A 25,743-nucleotide genomic window follows, 5' to 3' on the forward strand; every position below is an offset into this window, starting at 1 on the left:
GTGGGAACCAGATATCATTATGCTAAGAAAAACAAACCAAACTCAGAAGGACAATTACCTGATTTTTCTCTCCCATAGAATCTAAATGTAAATAAATAAATAAATGAAGTACATGAACATACATGGTAGACTAGTTGGAGGGGGAAACCAGGAGAAGGTAAGAGGGTAAAAAGAGAGAGTAGGGAGAAAGAATCTGATCAAAGTACATTGTGCTTATGTATGCCATGTATGTACATAGGTATGCATGAATGTATGAGCCACCCTAGCTACATAGGTGGCTCTGATTAGGAGGATCCTGGTACCATGTCACCCCAGGCCAAAATGTTTGTAAGATCTCATCTCAAGAGCAATCAAAGGTTTGAATATGATCTAAGTACATGATCTGCATGAATGGAAATATCACAATGAAGCCCCTCACATAACATTTTAATATATGCTAATAAAAATTATATTCACATGAGCAACAAAAGTAATAAAGTACTAAGGAATTAATTAACAAAAGCTTAAGACTTTATAATAAAAAACTGTGAGACAAAATTTAAAAATCCCATTGATGGCATTCAATACATGTGGACTGGAAGACCTCATATTGTTGATGGATCTGTAGATTCAGCACCAATTCTATAAAAATCCAGCTGTTTTTATTTTCACACTTTAAACAGATGAATTGTATATATGTAGATTACATCTCAATAATGCTATTAATTTGGCAACAAGGATTTGGAGCCTTCTTTCTCTTCATCTTCCTCGTCCTTTTATAACAATTCACAAAGCTACCTGATAGGACTAAGCAAGGTAGAAGCCCACACTAAAGGTACTGGGGAGAAGTTGCAGAGGCCCATAGGAATGGCAAATCCCTGAGCTAGTTGACAATTATATCACACAGGGACTCCAACATGGTCTCAAAGCCTGGGAAAATGGAGAGGGTGTCTACTCAGAGTCTGAGAAAGGTAAGAATGGGATCTCTGTGAAGGAGAGACAAAGCCCAAACAAAAGATATCCACATAAGAGAGTTCCTTTGCCTGACATGCCAAAAAATTCTACTAGACCTTTAGAGAACTAACAGCAATACTCCTCAAACATTCCATCAAATAGAAAGGGAAGGAACTTACCAAACTCATTTTACGAAGTGGGTATTATTCATTCCAAAATTGGACAAGGACACACTGAAAAAAAGAGAATTAAAATCCATCTCTTTAATGAACATAAATACAAAAATCTTCATAAAACACTTCTAAATTGAATCCAACAGCACATTAAAAAGGTCATATACCATGATCAAGTTGATTCATTCCAGGAATGTAAGGCAAGGTTATTCAATATACACAAATAAATAATGTAATAGAACACATAAGCAGAAAAACAAAAATCACACAGTAATCTTAATGGATGCAGAAAAAGACTGACAAAATTCAACATCATTTCATGACAACAGCCCTGAAGCAACTAAGCATCAAAGAATATATCTCAAAATAAAAAGGCTGTATATGACAAACCTAGGGCCAACATCATACTAAATGAGGAAAAACTAAAATCATTTCCTCTAAATTCAGGAGTAAGATAAGGGTGTCCACTCTCACCAGCCTTATTCAACATAATATTAGAATTTTTAGCAAAAGCATTAAGACCAAAGAAAGAAAGAAAGGGGATTTAAACAGATAAGGAAGAAGTCAAATTATCTCTATTTTCAGATGATATGATTCTATACTTAAAAGACCCCAAAGATTCCACCAAAAAAGCCTTCTAGATCTAACAAACAATTTTGGCAATGTAGCAGGATACCAAATCAACGTACAAAAATCAGCAGATTTTTTTATATACCAAAATAAACAGGCTGAGAAAAAAATCAGGCAAATACCACTCACAATAATAATAAAATACCAACATAATAAAATACCTAGGTATAAACCTAAGCAAAGAGATGAAAGACCTCTATGATGAAAACTAAGAAACTAAAGAAGGTACCAAAAGATGAAAAGACTTTCATGGATTGGCAGAATTAATACCAGAACAATGGCTATATTACTGAAAGAAATATTCACATTCAATTAAATGCCCATCAACATCCCAAGTCATTCTTTGTAGATATAGAAATATCAATGCAAAAATTCATGTGGATCCCTAAAAGATCCCAAAGAACAAAAGTGATCACAAGCAGAAAGGTTAACAATGGAGGTATCAGAATACCAGACTTCAATTTAAACTACAGAGCCACAGAAAATAAACAAAAGCAAAACAAACAGCATGGTAGTGGCACAAAAACAGACACAAAGACCAATGAAAGAGAACAGAAGACCCAGAAATACAACCCAAAAACTAGTGGCTTGTGATCTTTGACAAAGGAGCCCAAAACATACAATGGACAAAACAGCCTCTCCAACAAGTGATGCTGGGAAAACTAGCTATGTAACATGCAGAAGCCTGACACTAATGGGTTTTGTGAAATGAGGATACTTTCCTAACTTTCTGCAAAAGATAAAACCAGTTGCTAAACATAAAGAATTTCAGTTATACATAGCATTTTATACTATTTTATTTCTAAGTTTTCCACGATTTTTGGCAAGCCACCTCTAATTTGACAAGTTATACTTTTATAATATAATGTAGAGATTTAGCCATGTAGTTTCTTTGTTTGTTTTTGAGACAGGGTTACTGTATGTAGCTCAGGCTGGCCTTGAACTCACAATGTAGCTCAGGCTAACCTTGAACTCATGATGCTCCTACATCTCCTCCCCAGTTCTGGGTTTAGGAGCTTGCATTTATTTTCTGAGAATGGAGACATAAAAGGAAGGTCTTCAACATTAGAAAACAGTGAGGAGTAAAACAATTCATGAAGGAAAAAAACAGCTAAAAAGAGAAAAACACCTTTTAAACAAAACAGGAACATCAAAATAACTGAGTTTCAAAAACAGAAAACACTTTCAAACCACACTGAAGACTTTTCACTGAATACCATGTTACATCACAATAACAATTCAAAGTTTACAAGGAATTTATAGCAAATAGTCACTCTCACCTTACATCCAGGTCCTAATTGATAAGTTGCAACTATCCGTGCTGGGTTGAGGGCTTCCCTGAAAACATACATGGCACCAAGCTGTCCACAAAATACCCCATTTGCACTTGTCAAGGATCTATTTTTTTAAATTCACAAAAATAAATTACTTTCTTGTAATATATCATTTTACAATGACAGACTATTTAAGAATACCTGTTTTATTATTATATATACCATTTATTACTATTATACATAGTTTAAACAGCACAATAATAGAAGAAAGCAATTGATTAAGATTCCATGGAATGCTTAAATAATAAAAACCAATAAAATATTTTTGAGAAAATAAAATCAACTTAATCACTTACATGTAGCGTTAGCAAGCAAATAACCTCCAAGTCTATCTTCAGACTTGATCACTTTCCAAATTTTACCATTAAAGTGAAAGGGTTTAAAATTATTTACAAAAGCAAAACTAATTTTAAAACACCAATAATTCATAATTGCTCATATTTAGAGAAAGAATCATGCAAATCAACCAATGACAAGTCTAAAGTTTAACTGTCAACTGATAATGCCCAATTTTTAAATTCAACTTTGGTTTACCATCTTGCATACATTCCTGTATTTTTCTACGCTAAATCAAGGATTTTAAAGGAGTAAGTTCCTCCTCTTATGTAAGTAGGCATTATCAAATAAACAATGATCACTTAAATCTGGTGCCTGAAGCCAACCACACGATGCTCTCCACTGGAGGATTAAGCATCTAAGAAGCTATGCTTTGGAAGACCCTTCCTATACCTTTTAAACCCCACCCACACAAACTAACAAAAGCAGTCAGTGCCCAGTTTGCTGCACCATGACAGGATACTGTAATAAGCATGCCAGTTTCTAATAGAAAGATGACAGATGATGATAGATTAGACAGATGATAGATAGTTAGATATATGGATAGACAGATACATCGATAGACAGATGGATGGATGGATGAATGGATGGATATATAGATAGGTAGATCTACACCTGGAGAGAGACAGAGAGAGAGAGAGAGATTTAAATCACACAAGACATTTAAAATTAGGAATGCTGGAAGGGTTATGTACCATTGGCTTTGGAGATGTTTTTGGCATTAAAACACATCTTTTACACTTTGGTTCTACAGACAGGATGAATCAAAGAAGAGCCAAAACTAGAGAAACAGCAGCATTTTGAAGGTCTTCACCTCTAGATCTCTTCTAACCAGAATCCAACTAGTACCTTCTTCAGCACTAACATACTTTTGAAAAGAATATCCCTTCGTTATTGCCATGTCACTGAAGTCATCTCCTTCCTTTCCTTCAAAGTATTCTAAATATTGCACCAGGCTGACATTTTAAAAATACAAGCAGTCATCATCAGTCTGCTCAAAACCTTCCAAGTACTTTTACACTGGGTAAGATGGGAAACCACAAGCCTCATGTTGACTTATGAGGTCCTACAAAATTTGACCTCAGTACCTGCTAATCTCATCTCAGCACTATTATCGTTTTAAAATATCATTAACCATCTTTGAGGTCATTTTATTATATAAAATTTGAAACTTAAAAAGATTGACTCATCAAAGACAATAAACTGTCAAAGTAAAACTCACATGGTCCATCAGACTATTTCATTATTCAATTCAGTTTATAGGGATAGACCATAATTTCAAATTCATTAGAACACAGATTTAAAAATTATTTTAAACTTAAACCATTTGTGTTAACATTCCAAGCCATATCACTATAGGATACCAGCTGCTCATTAGCATAACACCAAATTCCACTGCTCCTCCATTGATTGTAATTGAGGACCATAGTGATCATGTGTCACTTAGATAAAAAATATTAAAGTATCAATATGTAATACTTAGTTATTATGGCCTAAGAGGCAACCATAATCTTTACAGCACCCTCTAAGAAAATGCTGGAAAGACTATTAGTGATCATTGACTACAATTTTGTCAGGTTCCCTCCTCCCATTTTTCATGTTACAGATTTATAAAGCAGTTCATACAGAACAGATCTCTGTCAGACATAGAGCTAGATCCCTTTGCACCCCAGATCGATATTACTCTCCCACCATACCATGATTTATCATGAAAATAAAACTGTATCTGTGTTCATTTAGTAACATTTACATTTTGTCAGGCAATTCAGATGCTCAAGGCTGACAATGGAATACATGATATAAATTCAGAATTAAAACTCAATATGATTACAATAAGAAAAAAAGATCAGCATAAACTGAGAAAAAAATAACCAAGGATTTTACCTTAGATTGCATGGTCAGGAAAGACCTGTCAAAAGAATAATATTTTAGATTTTAGGAGTTCCAATTCCACAACTTAGATTTATTAAATGCACTAATATTAAATATTTTAAGTTTATGTGAATATTCATCAAGATTCAATGAATGTGTTCACCTTCGGTTCCTGTTTTATAGTTCCTAGTGTCAACAAAAATAATTTGTTGATTTTGATTTGAGATAGTTTAAGTTTTGTAACAATTTGTGGACCCACCCCTTAGTCTACAGAGATAACAGCATAAGGCTATTTAGAATTATGTTTTCCAAAGTATCAAAAATAAAGATAACTTGCAGATATTTGAATACTTATGCCTTCAAGAGTTAAGGAGGTTAACTACCCAGTTATCCCTGCCCAGATATTAAAATGAAACATAAACTTTCTTCTATAGATTATTTAAATATACTATCCCAATTATTTTATATATTTGAGAAATATTGAGCTGCAATAGTCTCCAATTCTAAAATATTAGTTATTTCAAGTTATCTGAAATATTTTTTTAAAACTTGATTTCATTCAGTTTTATTTAGAAAATAAAAATAATGTGCTGAACAACTCAATAGAAGACAGCAATAGAAAACAACAGTGCTCTTCAATTATCAAAAAGTCAGATTTAAGTATTGAAATGTCTAAAACACATGTCCTTTTGAAAGTTGTCTCATTCTTTCACTTATTGTTCAGAAAATGAAAGAAATGTTGGTTGTGAAGAAAATCAGAAGAGGAAAATATCTACAACAGTAACTTAACAACTGTTTTTTCTAAATATGAGTTATCAGGAAAAACCCATAACAACTTAGCTTCAAATAAATTAAGAACATTCTTATAGACTTCTACATATGTAAGTATCAACATTGTATCATCTTACCTGACTTTAAAAAAATTCAACCAGAATGTTATCAAGCTAATACAGAACACATAATCTTTATATTTTAGAGTAAAATGTTGCAATTTCTAAATAGAATACACAAAAAATACCTATGTATAGGCAAAAATTTTCCTTCGCAAAGGCAGTATTATGATAAACTATTAGACATGTTCTTATATTAATTGATGTAACTAATACAGAAAAGTACTAATTTAAATTTATTTACTGAGTTCTTACTACTACAGAAAGGTTATTGTACTAGGTATGATGGATTTTAAATTCACACAGACAATTGGAATCCCACGTTAACTACTTCTATGACTTTTGGAAAATTATTTAACATCTTTAAATCTATTACCATCTCTACAAATGGGGGAATAACACCTACTTTATAAAACTATGGAGAACAAATTGGAAGCATATTAAACACCTATAAATAAGTCACCACTTAATTTCTAATTACTTTTTATCTACTATGTCCTCATGATGAGGTTTGTCTCTGCTAAAAGTGATGTGTACCTGTCATTCATTAATTCATTCAAAATATTTACTGACAGCTTATTTTATGCCAAGTCACTAACCTCACTCTCCTCCCACATATATGCTACATGCGTGGGCACAAGAAGAAACACAACATGTATATCCTCAAGAGAGTTTCAGTGGAGAAACAAACACAGAAGCAATGGAGACTATCTTTGGATACAACATGGAAGCAGAAGATGTACTGACTAAAATATGGTAACAGGGAAAGTCAAATAGCATAGGAAGACTATCACAGAACAATTCACTTTGAGCAAAAGGAAACTTGATATTAAGCTTGCAGGATGAAAGGGAATTGTTGAGTGAATAAAGGTGAAAGAAACATTCCAGATAGAGGAATCTTAAGGTTCAGCAAAGACTTGATCAAATTCTTCCCAGTATTTAGATGTAGCAGGAAACAAAGGTAAGGATCCAATTGGAAACAGGATTATAGGACACACACATTTAGGAATGTGACCTGTGTTTTTTGATAATGTGGTATCACTAAAGAATTTTGGGCAGCAAAGTTAAATGATCATCCTCATACTTTAGAAAAATAATTAGTGGCAATATTGAAGTAAGATATAGGCAAGTATGGATAAGGAAAAACATGAAAACTACTGCAAAGATTCAGGTAAGAATGAAGTCATAGGAGCCAGCACAATGGCATTGGTTAGTTGAGGGAAGGAAGGGAGAACTTATTGGAACTGATTGGAAACCTTCATATAAAAAAGGGGAGTCTACAATGGTTTGCAATTTTTCACTTAAATGAGCTGTTCCCACTAAGTTATGATACTTAATAAAAAATGATCAGGTATGTAATTACACAACAAACACAAAATATTCATTTAGGTTATAACTATATATAAGATAAAAGGAGCGAATAAATCAATACACAGATTAATGAAGGAATTAATCTCAGTGAAGGCCATTTATATGAGATTTTATTTTTCTGTTCTCTTATCTTGGAACATCAAAATGTACACTACAGAGAAGAGGCAAAAGTGAGTTTTTCAATGTTTTAAGAGAGCAAGTTTTGACAAGATACTTTGATTAAAGAAAGTAAGAATAAGTTTGGAGACTATGTGTGCATACTAACAATGATGTAACTATTGAGCCAACAAAACGTGCAAAATAGTCAACGCCTTTGCTAATATGAAAACTGTAATAAATATGAGATTGATATAGTAACCAGATAAAAAGAGACATATAATGTTCATTAAATATTGTTTTATATAAAAATAAAACTTAATTCCCCGTAGAGCAGAAGTTTAACATGGATCAAATAAAAACCAAAACATAACAGAACTATCGTAACTAAAACACATGGAATTAAATCTAGGAAATAAAGGACTATTGAAGCTCTTAATATTTCAATTTGAAATATCACAATAATAAAAACTAATTGTCAACAAAGTCTACCAAATTGACATCATCTACCTTTAAGGACCATCTTCAATTAGCAAACAAAACAATTTGCTCTCTAATTATGAAGTACCTTACAAAACAGCTTACAAATTTAAAAAAGCCAATTTTGATAAATAAAACAGCTAATTAACAAGGAGTATATTTTAATCAAAAGAAGAAAAGTGACATATTTTATAATATGTGGTTATTAATTTTAAATCATATATCAATTATGTTCATAAAACAAAATAAGCAAAGAGACAATGAGAATGAAATCTAGTGGGAATCTATTTTTTTTCCTTCCTGGATGAGGCACCAGCAACATAAAGCACCCCCACAACTGATGGACAGGAAGGTCTGAAACTCTTGAGTCTTAAACAGTATGTAGGAAAAAATAAGTTAAGAAAAGTCACCTACACATAATAGGAAAATGAGTAATATTTATTTATCTGAATGTTTACAGTTTTAACATATACATATTCTATAGACTTATTATCTTATAAGTACAAGATTTAGTTATGTAAAGGAAAAAGTCTGAGAATAAATCATATTACTCACCAATAAAGATAAAGTTTATCCTCATCAACATTAATGTTATTTAATGGATCCATGCGAAACCAAGTGTGCAGGGTGAAGCCATTCTATAAGGCCACTTTACAATAGGAGGCAATGCAATTGTCTACAAGGCAATGAGAAAAGGTAAGGTCTCAGCTAAAGAAAATATGAAGGCACTAAGGAAAAACCTGGTTTTCACAGATTAAATCAGATAATTATAAACAACTATAGAAAACAGAAAAAATTATCTTATTTACATAGTCCATTAGATACAGTTTGTTGACTATACTATTACTACATTTTCAAACAGGAAGTTAAATTTCACTTCTACATTACAGTGGGTTGTAGACTGTTCTTTCAAACTTCCCCTCTATGGGCACACAGAAAAGAAAAAAAAAACATCCTTCTCCTCTAACTTCAACAACACAAAGTCCCTCATACATATGCCTCAGAATTTTCAATTTTCAATGCTTTATGCTTGTTTTCAGAAATATTAAATTTTATTAATGAGGATGAATCTTTGCAGCCCAAAACAATCATGTGAGAGAATATTAATGGAATCAGTATTGGAATACAAGTGTTATTCACAATATTTGTAATGCTTACGACACTGAAACAAGGAGGGGAAAGGATGGGATTTGTTCTTCAGAAACTTTACCATTGAAATCTATGGCTAAAAAAGTATTGAGATCCATTTACAGGAAGAAAAGCAATAATATAGGACTTATAATAATAGTAAAATGAAATCTAGCCATTCTAAGGAGTGAGAAAAATGACTGATTACTTGACTTGCTTGATTTATTTTCCTAGAAAATATTTAAATTCTTTCAATAAAAGATCCCAGTATGATTTGATAAATGGCCTTTTCTCCAAATACATACTTAATGTCATTAGTAATGACCTTTCTAAAATATAACAAGTAGGTTACATAATAAAAATTCTCTCCAGGGCTGAGGTGTAGCTCAAGTGTAGAGGACATACCTAGGAACCAAAAACCCTAAGTTCAAATCCCAATACTGTCCCAAATCCCCAAATCCTCTGCATACAGTATAAAGTCGAAATTTCTTCAGATTCTACAAGCTGCTTTATACACACTACAACTCCAAGAAACAATTTCAGTTTTAATCTCTTCTACTATCTTATCCCATACTCCAAAAACCAGTGAAATATACCACCTGTTCCACTTGATGTTTTCAGCTCCCCTTTTAGGACATAATGTTGCTTCTGCTCAAAACACCCTGCCTTCCAGGAAAATCCCAATCATTCTTCAATACCAAGCTAAAATGCCCTCATCTGTCAAGTTTTCCTGAACATCAACCTAGTGTGGTTTCTTTTTCATTATTTTCCCGTAAGTCTTAGTACCTATATCTATAATATCACTTATACCTCCTTATTACAGCAGGGGGATTTTTTTTTATCTATCCATTACAGTTTTTCAAAAGAAATGAGTATGATCTATATGATCAGCCTCATAATTTAAAAGTACAGAAAAGAAATCTGGTCAATAAATATTCTCAAAGTGGCCAAAGACTTATAAGTATTTGCTATTTTTAAAAATATACAGATATATGGTATTTCAAATAAGCAAATTCTACAAATGAATATTGTCCATACAGTATCCTTTCAGATATTAATGTTTCAGTGATTCAGGCAGCTTTATTGCCAAGAATACAGCCTTTCTTGACTTTTTACAAAGGAAAAATATTTTATTATTTTGTTAACTAGTCAGATTGGGGGGAGTTGCCAAGTTTCCCAATAGTTAACACCTCCATAGTTTGTCTAAAGCAGAATGTACTTGATTTTAGCTACACCTGAGCATTAAGATGAACAGGAGACACACTGGGAACATGGAGTAATAAAATGAGTGTATGGAATCATATACATCACCTAACATACATGCTAACTTCTTCACATGCGAGATACTGTAATCCTAACTACTTTGGAGTCTGACATTGGGGGGATTGTGGTTCCAGGTCAGCCTGAGCAAAAAAGGTGTATGATATCCCATCTCAACAGAAAAAAACTCGATGTGGTACACCTGTCATCCCAGCTACATGGAGAAGCATGAAATAGGATTGTGTTCCAAATTGGCCTGGCAAGAAGCAAAACCCCATCTCCAAAATAATCAGAGCAAAGATGGATGAAGATGTCGCTCTGGTAGGCTCTGGTAGCAGAGCTACCTGCCTAGTATGCATAAGTTTAAATCTCAGTACTGTTGTTCCCCTAGCCAACCAAAAAAAAAATTTTGTGGATTTCAATCTTGTTGCCAGGAACAGCATAACCAATGGCCCTTTTGTGTCACAAAAGTGACTGGTTACAGCACTATCACTGGGCTGTTCAAAAGATTTCCCTTTCCCCCATGGATCTAAATTCCCATTTAATTCATCAAAAACATCCACTTGCCTTGAAAGTGCATTATCAGTTACATTGTATGAGGGTAGGCCAAAATTACACATAAAATAGTACATTAAACAAAGAAATAGAGAAAACAAATGAGATAGTCTACCCTTCAAGTTTTATGTTGAAAACTAAGCAAATATAGAAAACTAAATAAAGGGAAAGATAGCATTCAATAACATTACGATGGTCTGTTCTCTACAAAATGGTCTGGTCACTTAATACAATAACAATCAAAACAACAACAGTATTATTTTTCTAACTGATGGTGCTAGGGTTTGGACTCAAGAGCCTTGCACTTGCTAAAAAGGCACTCTACTGCTTAAGCCTCACCCCAGTGATTTTCCTTTGGTTATTTTTGAGATAGGGTCTCAAGTTTACACCTGGGAGAGCCTGGACCATATTTCTTCTGGTTTGGACAGGAATGCATACCTAGAACGACAGACACATGCCACCATGGCAGTATTTATTGGTTGAAATGTGGTTTAGCAATCTTTTCTCCTGGTCAGGTCTTGAATTGTGATCTTCATACTTACTGCCTCTCAAGTAGCTAAGATTACTGGGGTGAGCCACAGCACCCCAGTAATTTATTCAAAAATGTATACACAAATGCAAATATTCTAGAAAAGCCAAAACTATTTTAAATATGAAAAACAAAGGTGAAGGATTTATACCACCTGACTTTAAGAAGTACTAACTACACAGCCATGATAATAAAGAAAATTTGACATTAACATAAGTACTGAAATGTAGGGCCAAGGGTACAAACTAGAGAATTCAGAGATAGATCCACCAAACTATGGACAATTAATTTTCAAGAAAGCTGTCAAGTAATCCCAAATGAAAGGGATTGTCTCTTCACCAAATGATGCAATGAATGGATATGCAAACAAATAAAATGTAATTCCAACTTTGCCTCACATCATATGAAAAATTAATACAAAAGTCAATAGAAAATACAAATATAAAACTAAAGTTTTATACCATTGCATAACCATTAAAATGCCTCAAATTAATAATGGCTAGGATACAAATCAACTGAGAGACTCACACTGCTGTCAGAAAGGTAAAATTATACTCTGGAGAATGATCTGACAGTTTCTCACGAGGCTAAACATATACTTACCATAAAACCTAGGTATTTATCAAAAGGTAACAAAACATATGCCTACAGGAAGACTGCATTATATATTCATTGCAGTTTTATTTACAATAGCTTGAAACTAGAAATCTGAATGTTTTCCAACTAGAGGATGAATGATTAAAATGTGATGTATCTATATTGATATATCAATATAGATATAATATAATATATATATTATATTACATATTATTCAGAAAAAAGAGGTACAGAAAAAAAGTACAGATAAAAGCTATAATGTGGACCTCAAAAGTATTATTGAAAGTAAAGGAAGCCAAACATAAAAGACGAAGCTTGATGTGATAGTACACATCAGTATTCCTAGCACTGAGGAGGCAAAAAGATGGCCAGGCTAGGCTACATAGTGAGACCTTGTGTCAAAGAAACAACCCTGTATATTTCATGATTTTATTTATATGATTATCTAGAAAAGGCAAAACTTCAGAAACACAAAATAAATCAGAGGTGGCAAGGGATAGGAGCTACATGACTTAAAAATATATAAAAATTAAACACTCGTAATTAAAACTTATTACAGTGCAATGACCAGAGAAATTGAAAAAAGTATCAGGACCAAGTCTTCACAGCATCTGATCAAGAACTGACAATAATTTCTCTGCTTGTCTTGGCTGAGGAAGCAATAAATGAAAAAAATGTCATTGTACAAGTTCACCAGTAATATGTAAAATATCTCCTCTATCATCATTTCAGGACCAAATTGTATGAAAATGTTAGTATGTACAAATCAAAATATCAGTTTCTAAGAAAGAATTCTGGACAAAAATCCAGAACCTTAAAAACACTAGGCCAAAATGTTCCATTTTTTAGGAACTGGTTGAAATGGCAGCCATCATCAAAGATTCTTTGAATGTTTACATGCAAAAACTTTAGAAAAACAAGTTTATATTTGCAACATACAGGATGTATGACTCAAAAAAGTGATCTATTAAATTCATATGTAGATGTAATCTTTAATTTGTTACACATTTATTGTTCACAAAGACATAACCAGAGAGTTCAATTTAATTTTAGTACAGCAAATCTTATCTGGACAAGATTTTAGTTGCACCATTTTTTATACCACAAGATGAAATTCTATTATCAAATAACTATAAGTGTGTAATCACCTTTTAGTGATAAGTTTACATTATTAACCAAAAAGAACCTCTTTGAACTTAACAAACTACAATACATTCAGAGATGAAAACCTAGTATTGTTTTGATATCTATTAAAATTTCCTCAGTATGATATACAAATTTTTAATTATCTCCTTAAAGTAAGTAAGGTACAGATTTTTTTTTGATTCTAATTCCCTTTTATCCTATCCTCTCACTATCAGGTTCTTTGTGAATGAAATGCTTAACATAATAAAAAGTGAAATGTTTGTTATCAATACCATTACTGAAAAGAAATCGTAAGAGAATTAAGGGGCTTTATTTAACAGAAAATGTCAAAATGTGAACTACTGTAGAACTATCCTCATCACTGTCTTTGCATCCCAATGCTCATGAATTCCATTCTAGCTAATGACAATTTATGTAGTTCTGAACCCTTCTCTAATCAAGTGGCAACTATTTTATTTAGTGGGGAAAAATAAAACTTAAAGACATTAGGACCAGCTATAAGGACTGAAAGCTCATATGGTGTTCTATACACATGTTTACATACACTTTTATGCACACAAATTCCTGGTAAGTAACTCTAGAATTTACAGAAGCAGTACTAGTACCATATTCGTTAAAAAGACATTTTAGAAATCTAAGTCGGCATCTTTTTCTTGAAAAAGTTACCATTACTATCCAACATAGAGAATAAGAAAGCATTCTCTGTAAGGCTATATGCGATTAAGAAAGGAAAAAAATCTGTGGTTTATCAGAAAAAAGTTTAGAGTATGAAAGATTGATTTTTGTAAACCATGGATCTTTAGTCTAAGAATCTTCTGGAATTAAATGTCTCATACTTCCAAATATGCTAATCTGACTTTTTTTTTTTTAAGAATCACATACAATATCCTAAAGATAATAAACTTATTTTCTGGAAATAACTACTGCTCTGGGACCAACAGTCAAAAAACTTCTACTGGAATGCAAAACTTATTGGGAGGTAACGGGAAGTTGGTGACGAGTTCAAAGTTATTGTTTGAAATAAGCCATAAGGAAAAATTAATATTTTTGTCTAGAATGTGTAAATTTTATGTTCTATTCCACAATATATGCTCATTTTAATACAGAAGTTTCCAAAAACATAGCAGAGTAAAATAGACACTTTCAAAAAACATAGCCTGCTTTTAGATCCTCCTGTCATCTGTCATAGTATCACGTATGGGAGACTGAGTACCAGAAAGCTGGGATAATTTGGTAAAAGGCTCACTATTACACAGAACTGAAACATGTGTTGTGACATTTTAAGCATGTAAACATTTAACTATGTACTACATAAAAGTTACTGTTTATTTCTCTGATGGATTTCATAGTACCCACTCCACAGTACTGAATTTTCTAAAACCTAGAAAATCAGAAGAGTATTATGTTTGGTTAATACAGTAATTCTGTTCCTCCTCTTTCATTCTGCAGTTTTTCCACTAATATAAAGGACCAATTTTCCATGCATTTCTACTTATCTATTTTAACTCAAGGCAGTCTCAATAAATCTATATTATGTAAAAATATAAAACAAAGTACAAGAAACTTTATAAATATAATGATACTTTCCTACCAGATAGTCGCATACCTGCTACCATGTCTTCTACAGCATGCATTTTCAGCAATACTTGTTCAGTCAACCCAAATTCTGTGCTAGTCTGTAAATTCCAAGCACTTATTCATACAATGGCTGCAAACTTGCTCCATATTTCTGCTTGGCATGTTACACCACAGTGCCCCAAAAAACTCTGTTATGCATGTTATACTCTCAGCATCCTGGATAATAAAGTTTGTCTCCAAATCAAATGCTCCACCAACCAGCTGAAAGCAAACAGAAAAAAAAAAAGACAGTAATTAGTGACAATTCAGATGGTTAAATACAGCAATAAAACAAAAGAATAAAAAATTCAACTAGCAAAAACACATAGCTAGTATAAAAATTTCAAGTCATGTGGTGAAAAACTCATTTTGACCCAAAATTTAAGAGCAATAAATGAAATAACTAAAACTAACAAACAGGAATACATTTTCCACAAACATGGAAAAGAGTGATTTCAAATCCAGAAGAACAGAGCAAACTATGGTATATGATTACTGGGTGTAATTCAGAGAAAATACCTTAAAAACAGGGTTGTCCTTTAAAAGTGATAATCAGTAGAAAATACAGAGTTCACTAAGTATCAATTTTAAGATGAGGTTAATTTTCTTCTTTGGTATTACTAGACATCCAGAAAAAGAGTCAATGCCCTGTATAGCTATCCTTATCTCAACCAGCAAAACCCCTTGTCCCTTCCTATTATTGCTTATACTCTCTCTACAACAAAATTAGAGATAAGGGCAAAATAGTTTCTGCTGGGTATTGAGGGGGGGGAGCGGGAGGGGGCGTAGCGGGTGGTAAGGGAGGGGGTGGGGGCAGGGGGGAGAAATGAACCAAGCCTTGTATGCACATATGAATAATAAAAGAAAAATGAAAAAAAAAAAAGAGATTACCACAAAAATAAGCTATGTCTAATCGCCACATATTGAAGATACAGAAATATGAAACTGATACTAGCACAAATCATTGTAAGTATTGAAATGATGGAATGAATGTTAAAAAATAAGTTAAAGAGAAAAATATGTAAAGCCTTACAGTACTATATTTAAAATGTGAATTAATTAAAGAAAAATGGTATAACTAACATTTGATGTGGCACTATAGCAAATGTATCAAAAGTTATTTTTCTTTCCCTAGGAGTAACTATAGAAATACTGTATGTGTATATAGATATGTGTGTGTGTGTGTGTATACATACATACATATATATATATACATATATATATATATATATATATATATATATTTATACTCACATATATAATGAAATAGTAGGATGATTCCTAACAGCTCTTCTTTTTTTTGTTATTCAAACATTTTTAAGTTATTGTTTCTTTGCCTTTTATATAAGTTTTAGAATTATTTACATCTATAAAAATGTTGAGATTTTTAAGAGTTGTATTGAACTAATTTATCAGTTTGTGAGAGATTCAATATGTTATCTGTTTTGAATCTTCCAATCCATGAGTATTACATGCCTTTCTATATTCATTTACATCTGTAATTTCTTTAAATAACATTTTAGGGTGTTACACGCAGGTCTTGTACAACATTTGTCAAATTTATACAAATAATTCATTTTTTACTGAATATATTTTTAAATATTGGTTTTCATGTGTTCATTCTTAAAATAGAGAAATATAATTAATTTTTATATGGTCTTCTTGTACCATGATCTTGCTAAATTAACCTAATAGTACCAAAAATGTGTTTTGTACATTCTTTGGTGTTTTTACTTTTTTGCTTTTATTCATTTTCTTTATTTATCCTCTCCCATCTTGCTTCTTTTTTTCTTTCATAATCCCCTCCTTTGTATTATATAATCACTAATACTTTTTTATATATTCCTACTTAATCATATAAGTATCTGAGCTCCTTTATTTTCTGTCTTTATTGGGCATGTTCGTGGTGTTTCCAATTGACTTTTACTACACTTAAATATCTAGTTTGTCTTTTAGTTGTTATTACTGTAGTCTGCTTTCTCTTCTCAAATAGAGGCCTCAAAAGAATACTAAGCACTAAGAAGACTCACAAATAAAAGTGAAGGAGGAACACATCCCAACACCTGTACAAGCCAAAACATAATAGCACCAAACACATGACAAAGAAAGGAAGTATGATTCCTCTACATTCCATAACACAGCAAAAAAAACTATTCTAAATTACTGAAAATAACTGATACACTAGAAAACAATTCAAAAGTATAGTTTTATTATTATTATTATTGTTATTGTTATTGTTATTGTTGTTTGGTGGTACAAGGTTTTGAAGTCAGGGCTTTATGCTTGCTAGGCAGATGCTCTAACATTTGAGCCACTCAACCATCCCCAAAAGTCTAGTTTTAAAAATGATCAATAACCTCAAAGAGGATTGAAATAAACACATAAATGGAATAAAGATGTCAATTCAAGACTTGGATGAGAATTCACTAAGATGGATGGGGAGTTAGAAAAGATGAAGAGCTTTAAAAAAACTGGAGGGAAATCTTGAAAATAAAAAGCTCAATAAATAAAAATTTAAAACAGTAAAAAGCATCACCAATATTCTAGGTCATGAAGAGGAAAGCATATTAGGGATTAAATGCAAGGATGAGGAATTAATTCAGATAGCAATAAATAAAACAATAATAATCAATCATAACTACAACTGTCAAAAACTCTGGAACATGATCAAAGATTAGCCCATGAGGTAGAAGAAGGGGATGAGACAGCAATTAAAAAAATCTAGTCAATGAAATTATGCAGAAAAATTCCCAAATCTAGGGAAAGATATAGACATACCATTACAGGACACATTCATAATCCCAAATAGATATGACCAAAAAAAGAACCTCTCCAGTTGACAGCAATGCAAGACTACAGAACAAAGAAAGAATATTGAAAGCTGTAAGAGAGAAGTGTCAAGCACTGAGAGTAAATAACTGCCAAACTAGTAACTATATCTAGCAAAAGTTTCCTTTAAAAGTGATGGAGAAATAAATACCTTCCAAGATAAGCACAAACTAAAGCAATATGTGACCACTAAGCCAGAAATGTAAACACACTTAAAGCAATATAATGCAAGATGAAGAAGAAAGACAGTAACAAACAAAGAGATTGAGAAAGAATGAATTTCATTACAATAGATGAATAAGAGCAATCAAACATGTTCAATTTAGTAAACTGCCACACTCCTAAATGAGTAAGGGAGAAAAAAAAGAAGAAAGAGAACTTGACTAAACTGTGGGAACACACAGCAAAATTAGAGGAATTAGCACATATCTTTCAATGACAACCCTAAATGTAAACTTTTAAATCACCAATTAAAAGATGTAGACTAGGTGATGTGATTAAAAAACAAAATCCAACTCTTTATGGCTGCAAGAAAGGCAACTCACTGACAAGAAACACCCAGACTGAAAGTCAAATAATATGCCAAGCAAATGGAATCCAGAAGCTAACAGGAGTAGCTATACTCCTATGTGATAAAATAGATGCTAGGCCGAAATTAGTCAGAAGAGAGAAAAGAAAGAAAGTACATACTACTCAAGGGAATAGTCCATCAAGAAGATACAGTGATTGTAAATATATATGAATGGATGTTGGTGCACCCAATTTCATAAAATAAGCACTAATGGACATGAAGAGATAGATAGGTTCCACCTGCAATAATAGTAGAAAATTTTAATACCCCACTCTCATGAACAGATAAATCATCCAGACAGAAAATTAACAAAGAAACTCCAGAGGTGAACTGTACCATAGATCAAATTAATGTGACAGACATATAAAGAATAATCAATCCACCAACTATAAGACTACACATTCCTCTCAAGAGCCCTACATTCTCCAAACTAGATCACATATTAAGCTATAAAGCTACACAAATATAAAAAAACAAACATAATTCCTGTATTTTATCAGATGATAATGGATTAAAACTAGAAACCAGAGAGAAAAATTTACAGTAAATCAAGAATTGAACAAATCAGGAGGGAAATAAAAAACTTCTTAATATCAAATGAAAATGAAAACATACTTACCAGAATCTATGGGCTACAGAAAAGTCAAATGCAATTCTAAGAGGGAAATTTATACATTTGAGTGCTTATATTTTAAAAAATTAGGGAGTTTTCAAATAAATAACCTAATGATGTAACTCAAGGCATTAGAAAAACACAAAAACTTAAACAAGCCAAACCCAAACTTCATAGAAGAAAAGAAATATTAAATATTAGACCTAAGATTAATAAAATTGAAACTGAGGGAGTAATACAAAGGACAAATCAAACCAGCACTTGGTTCTTTGAAGACAAAAACAAGATTAACAAATACTTAGCCAAATAACCAAAAGAAAAAATGAGAACAACGAAATAAGAAAGAGTAGTGATAAAAAGGTCGAAATCACAACACATACCACTGAAATTCAGAGGATCATTAGGAATATTTAAAAAAAATTATTCTCCAATGAATTGGAAAACCTAGAAAATGGATAAATTTCTAGACACATAAGACCTACCAAAATTGGGCCAAGATATATAAAATTACATATTACATATAAATCTGCAGGAAGCAATGACAGTAAAATGGTAATAAAGAATCTCCTAAAATAGAAAAGTCCAGGACTTAAAAAATTCATTGCTAAATTCTATCAGGCCTTTAAAGAAACTAATATCAGTTTTTCTCTGAAGTAAGTATTACCCCAACACCAAAACTGGTATCAAGGACAAGGACGAGGAGAGGAGGGGAGAAGGAAAAGGAGGGGAGGGAAGGGGAGGGGAGGGCAGGGGAGGGAAGAGGAGAGAGGAGGAGAGGAGAGAAGAAGAGAAGAGAGGAGAGGGGAGGAGAGAGGAGAGAAGGGCAGAGGAGAGGAGAAGAGAGAAAAAATTTGCTTAATGAACAGATGCAGACATACCTAATAAAATACATGCAAAGAAATTCTACATGTTAAAAACATATACACAGTGATAAATTTGGTCTCATTTCATGAATGCAAAGATGGTTCAATATATTTAAATCAATAAACATAATAGAGCACATAAATAAAATCAATGACAAAAGCCAGATAATCATTTCAACAGATGCAGAAAAAAAGCCTTTAACAAATTCAATATCCCTTTATGATAAACACTTGCAAGAAAGTGGGAATGGAAGGATTACTCAACATAACAAAAGCTACATGCAATAAACTAACATCACACTGGAGAAAAACTAAAAGCACTTCCTGTAAAATCAGGAATGAGACAAGAGTGTCCACTCTCACCACTCTTACAAAGTACAGTGCTTGAAATACTAGCCAGAGCAATATAACAAAATAAGACAAGAGAAATAAGTAAAATGGATGCAAACAGGATAGGAATAAGTCAAAATATCCCTATTTTTATACTGAAAAGACCCTACAAACCTCATCCATAGGACTCAGATCTGAAAAGTAGTATAAGCAAAGTTCCATGACACAAAAATCAACAGATAAACATCAGTAGCTTTTCTATGCACCAATAACAAATATACCGAACAGTGAGTCAAGAGACAATTTTATTCATAACAGTAGCCAAAAATAAAAGCCTCCTACACATAAACTTAACCAAAGATGTTAAACACTTCTACAACAAAAACTATAAAACACTGAAGAAAGAAATTATCGAATACTCTAGGAGCTGGAGAGACCACTCTTGTTCATACATTAGCAGAAGTAACAGTGAAAATACCCATACTACCATCAAAATTTCAATGATATTCTGTCTCCTTATTTCCTACTTTTGATCTTTTCCCCACCCCCATTTCTTATATTACTCAATTTCTGATTCTTATTTGATCAAGCAGTACTAAGTTCACAGGTCATCCTTTAGGAACCAGAGTTTGTTCCTATACAGCCTTATTGGGGTGGCACATAAGGGATCCAATTGTTTCTCATTTATTCAAATATTTCGTTCATTGTTGAACTGTTGACCTAAATACTCAGTAGGTTCTCCCACATATGTTAGAAAGTAACAAAGGAACAGATCCCAACAGATGCAAAAATCACAGCATGAGGCCAATATTGGAAGGGGATTAAGTAGTAGTGAAGAGGTCTGGTACAGATGAACCAATGTTGGTTGCAATATACATGTACATAGCAATGCTAGGAATCTCTCTGTATAGCTACCTTAATCTCAAACAAGCAAAAAGGCTATGACTTTCTTATTATCTCTCAAGTTTTTCTTCAACAAAATCGGATACAAGAGGGCTGAACAGGATCTACAACGGGGGGGTGAGGGGAGGTGGCTGAAACAATGTCTACACATGTGAGCAAATGTAAAATGGTAAAATAAAAAAAGAATTAAACAAAAAAGAAATCACAGCATAGAAATTTAAATATGAAAAAAAGAAATTTAAATACTTCACAGCTCAACAACTAAATTCAAAGGATAATGAATTGACTCAAATGTCAGAGAATGCAAAAGCCTAATGTTAAAAATAATCAGTGACCTCAAATAGGATTCAAATAGGTAAATGAAGTCAGGAAATCAATTCAAGAACTAGACAAGAAAGTCAGCAACACTGATGAGAAATTCAGCAAGGAAATAGAAATTATGGTGGAAAAAACACATAGGATTCTTAGAAATGAAAGCCTCAACAAATTAAATCAAAATCACTGTTGATAGCATTATCAGCAGACAAGATCAAACAGATGAAAGGCTATCATAGATGGATTGAGAATTTCTTGAATATATAGACAAGGGAGTATTATTTACCCTTAAAGAAGGAGGAAATTACGCTGTGTACAGGTAAATAGATGGAACTGGAGACCAATGTTTAAAGTCAAGTAAGCCAGGTTCAGAAGGACAAAGGTTGCATGTTTCACTCATATGTGAAAGCTAAACACAAAAAGATAAACATACAATACACATAAATACATACATTATTGCATAAATATGTATGTATGCATATATGTATATATATATATATTTATATATATGTATATATGCATATATGTATATATATATTTATATATATATATATGTAATGGACTGTTTCGGTGGATGGGGGAGGGGAGAGAAGAACAGAGAATAATAGAGTAAATAATATCAGAACACATTGCATGTAAGAAGATGATACAACTGAACTCACTGAAGACTCTTGAATAATAGGGGGTAGGGAGACAGAAAGAGAAAGGGGGTTAATCTGATCGAAATACAATATATGTATGTGTAAAATACCACAATGAAGCCCCTTTTGAACATTAACATACATTTTTTTAAATGAAGGCCAGAAATGCAAAACAGGTCCTGTTCGTGGTGGATACTAATGGGCAGGTGAACACAGAGGGTTAAGAGTGAATATAGTCAATGTACTTCATATACTTGTATACAAAATACAACAATTCAGGTTGTAATTTTTTAAGAAGGGGGGAAGGGAATGAGGGAGAATGATACAGGGGTGAGTCTAATTAAGGTACATAGTAAGCTTAAATGGAAATGTCACAATGAAACCCTACTGGTACAACGAATGTACAATAAAAAAATGTTCAAATTTTTAAAAAGAGTGATGGTAAGGATAAGAGAATGAGTGTAATTATGGTTGTAATTACAGAATACTTCTCTTGTTACCTATCTTAAATAAGATAACTGTCAAAGAATCAGCTGCCCCAAAATAACTGACATATCAAAGTTAATAAAATATACTAAAATTATTTTCATCTCTCCTTTTTACTTTTTTAAAGTGGCTACTAGAATACTTAAAATCATTTCTGGCTCACCTTGTATTTCTATTATTATGCTGTTTTAGAAGCTAATTATCTAGCTGGACAAAGGAAACAATATATAAAACTATTATAGTAGAAGCCCTTGGTAAACAGATGGCATTATCCAACAGTTCAGAAATAGAAAAGAAAAAAGGGACAGTCTTATTTAATACATCTTCGTAAAGAAGGTGAGATCTTCACTGAAATTGGAAGGCTGGAGAAGATGTTGTCATTCACTTGTAAATACGAAGTGCCCTTTAGTAGAGTAAAAGAGATATACAGCATGAAGGACAGTATAAAGGCTGAACATACAAAGCAGAGAACAGGTGGAAAACAGAAAGCAGAGGGACAAGGTGAGACTACAAAAGGGCTGCCAAAAAAATGAAAATGCAAAACAATGTGTTCACTTAAGAAGCAGGATTGTGGCTAGCAAAGTGACTTAAGTGATAGAATTCCTGCCTAGTATGAGGACCTGAGTTCAAAGCTCAGTATCACCAAAAAAAAAAATTAGAAAGTCAATTTAAAAAAAATTTAAATCCACAGTGAAACAGATTAGAACAGAAAAGAAGTACTAGTGAGTTATTACAGTAACCTAACTCATCATAATGAAACATAAGCCTATAAAAAACAGGGATGGGAAGAAAATAAAAGCCATATTAAAATATTTAATTAACCATAGAAAATTTCACTTGAGAATTAGATAAATACTTGATTTTGGCAATACTGCGGTTTCAACTCAGGATCTCACTCTTGCTAGTCAGGTGCTCTACCACTTGAGCCATTCTGCCAGACCAAATATTTTATCCAAGTCATCAATTTCTCTTACCAAAACACAGATGTCCTAGATTCACCAACAAAAATTCTGACTTTTCTAAAGAAAGAGCAAATTCCGTAATAGCATTCATGGTTCTACCTAAACTCACCCTCTGCCATGTTCCTTGCTGTGACCACTATCTGTCTCACATTGGGCTGCTTTTCTTTCTGACTTGGCAAATGTATTTAGAGATGCACTCAAAAACACAGGCCCACATACTTTTGACTCTCTCTCAAAACCAGAGTAATTCTCCAACGTTCAACTCAAATTTTACCTCCTAAGTAAGGCCTTCTGCAATATTTCTTTACAAAATTAAGAATATCTATTTCTCTGCTATCCAAAACTTTTCTGTAAACTATAATTTCTCTACTACATATTACATTAATGTAACTTTTTATGCCAGACAAAAGATGAAATAAAACATAGAAAAAACTCTTTAAAATAGAAGCAATTTAAGAATATGGTACCAGACAGCAGTACCATTTATCTCTTTAGACATCTAAATTATGAATGACTTACATCATCTATTACATTGACAGTGTCCCTTTGTAAAGAAATAATCTCTCTTATTATGAAATTTGAAAAGAAATATATGCCAACACACTAGTATGCTTTCTTTTACTAGACACTCAGAATGGTATAAACCATTACATTATCACTTTTGCCTTTGGCTGTGAGGAAATTAAAACTAATTTAATGATCAAACTTCGGTAACTATTTTTTAATCTCCAGTTTCTATTCTATTTTCCTACAATGTGTTTTGCTTTCTTTCTTCTAGTCTACAGATATCTTTACTGTAAGAAAATTCAAATTACTTTTAGAAGTACAATATAAGTTAAAAAGCTCTTCCATTATTTATTTCTGATGACAGGATCTTCAAAATAAACTATACTTATGCAATTTTACAAAGAAAAAATGTAAGTGGAAACATAGGATATTTAAGAATTACCATTTGGTGAAGATATCATAGGCTAATTTATGCATATAACCCTTAATTCTCGTAACTATGAGTGATAAGTATTGCATATCAGGAAATTGAGGATTATATAACTTCTATAACCTGCCAAAGATCCCAAAGCTAGAGTCAGCATCACAATTTAAATCGATGTAGTCTCAACATCAAAAAGAATTAGTAGCAGAGAAACCACACCCCAAGACAAATACATGAATTTGTCATCTAACCCTCAAGATCTGCCATTAACCATCTGCATGCATCATCAATGACTTCCTGATCATTATTTAATAGAAAGAAAATACTTTATAATTTTAGCATAAACATAATAAAACCTAATGATCATCAGAAACAAAGGCAAGTAAAACTGAAAATTACTTCTCTTTTCTTTACACTCTTTCTATAGTATAGAAATAACTATACCAAGTGAGTAACACATGCCACTACAAGTAGTCTATAAAGACTCTAAGGGAGAGAGAAAACAAAGGGAGCAATGATCAGACAATAAGCATACCTGAAAACATATCTTTACATATGTATGTATAATATACACACACAGACAGCTCAGATGCTGTAAGTAATTTTAGGAATTCTTAGAATATGCTGATTCCCAGCTATGAATATTATTTTTGTTTTCTGGTCCAATCAAAAAAAAATTACTAACTCTACTCCCAATCAGCTACTAATCCATTTCTCCACTTTCTTAATTCAATCTCTCTCACTGCTGGACATAGGAAACTTCAATTGTCCCTGTTTCTAGTACTTGCATCTCTTCTTTATCTACATTCACTCTTAGAATACCGAATTCAATCTTCTGACTTTTAATACCAACCATACACTATTGATTCTTGCATTATTATACACCCTATGGAGTTTTTCACCTTTGACATATGTATTTTAGGTGTATGTTTATTTCATACCACCTGTCCCTAAAATGTAGCCTCAATGACAGCAGAGATTTTTGTCTGCTTTATATGTTTTATCTCTAGCACCTCCCACCTCTTGGCCCTTCAATAAGTAATGTGTAAATAGATAAGTTCATTCACCAAATATTTATAGAGTCCAAATCTAATCTGAGTTCACTGGAGATTAGAAAAAATGGAGAAAACATATAAACAATATTTGAGAACATTAGAGAGCTACCAAGACAATGAAGATTTGCCAGGACAGATGCAAAGAGGAAGGAATCCCAGAGAGGTAAGCCCAGAACTGGGGCTATTTTTCCCTTGAGGAAAATGCTCATTGCAAAAAAAATCATAGTTTGAAGCACAAGATCCTATCTTGAAAATATACAACATGAAAAAATGTCCAGTAGAACAACTCAAGTGATA

General features: G+C 32.5%; 1 protein-coding gene across 5 annotated transcripts in view; it reads right to left on the minus strand.

Moving 5' to 3' along the window:
- Nucleotides 1-25,743, minus strand: part of LOC109687857 (NBPF family member NBPF6-like protein) — a 480,343-nt gene that overhangs the window by 409,793 nt on the left and 44,807 nt on the right. For all 5 annotated transcript variants that reach the window (XR_012439856.1, XR_012439854.1, XR_012439855.1 and 2 more), the window contains exons 4-8: nt 14,937-15,169; nt 8,671-8,791; nt 5,291-5,315; nt 3,017-3,134; nt 1,113-1,166 (exon numbers count right to left, since the gene is read on the minus strand). The gene's annotated coding sequence lies outside the window, so the exon portion shown is untranslated. The remainder of the gene's footprint in view (nt 1-1,112; nt 1,167-3,016; nt 3,135-5,290; nt 5,316-8,670; nt 8,792-14,936; nt 15,170-25,743) is intronic.

This window comes from Castor canadensis, chromosome 12, assembly GCF_047511655.1.
Source record: "Castor canadensis chromosome 12, mCasCan1.hap1v2, whole genome shotgun sequence".
NCBI classification, from domain to species: domain Eukaryota; kingdom Metazoa; phylum Chordata; class Mammalia; order Rodentia; family Castoridae; genus Castor; species Castor canadensis.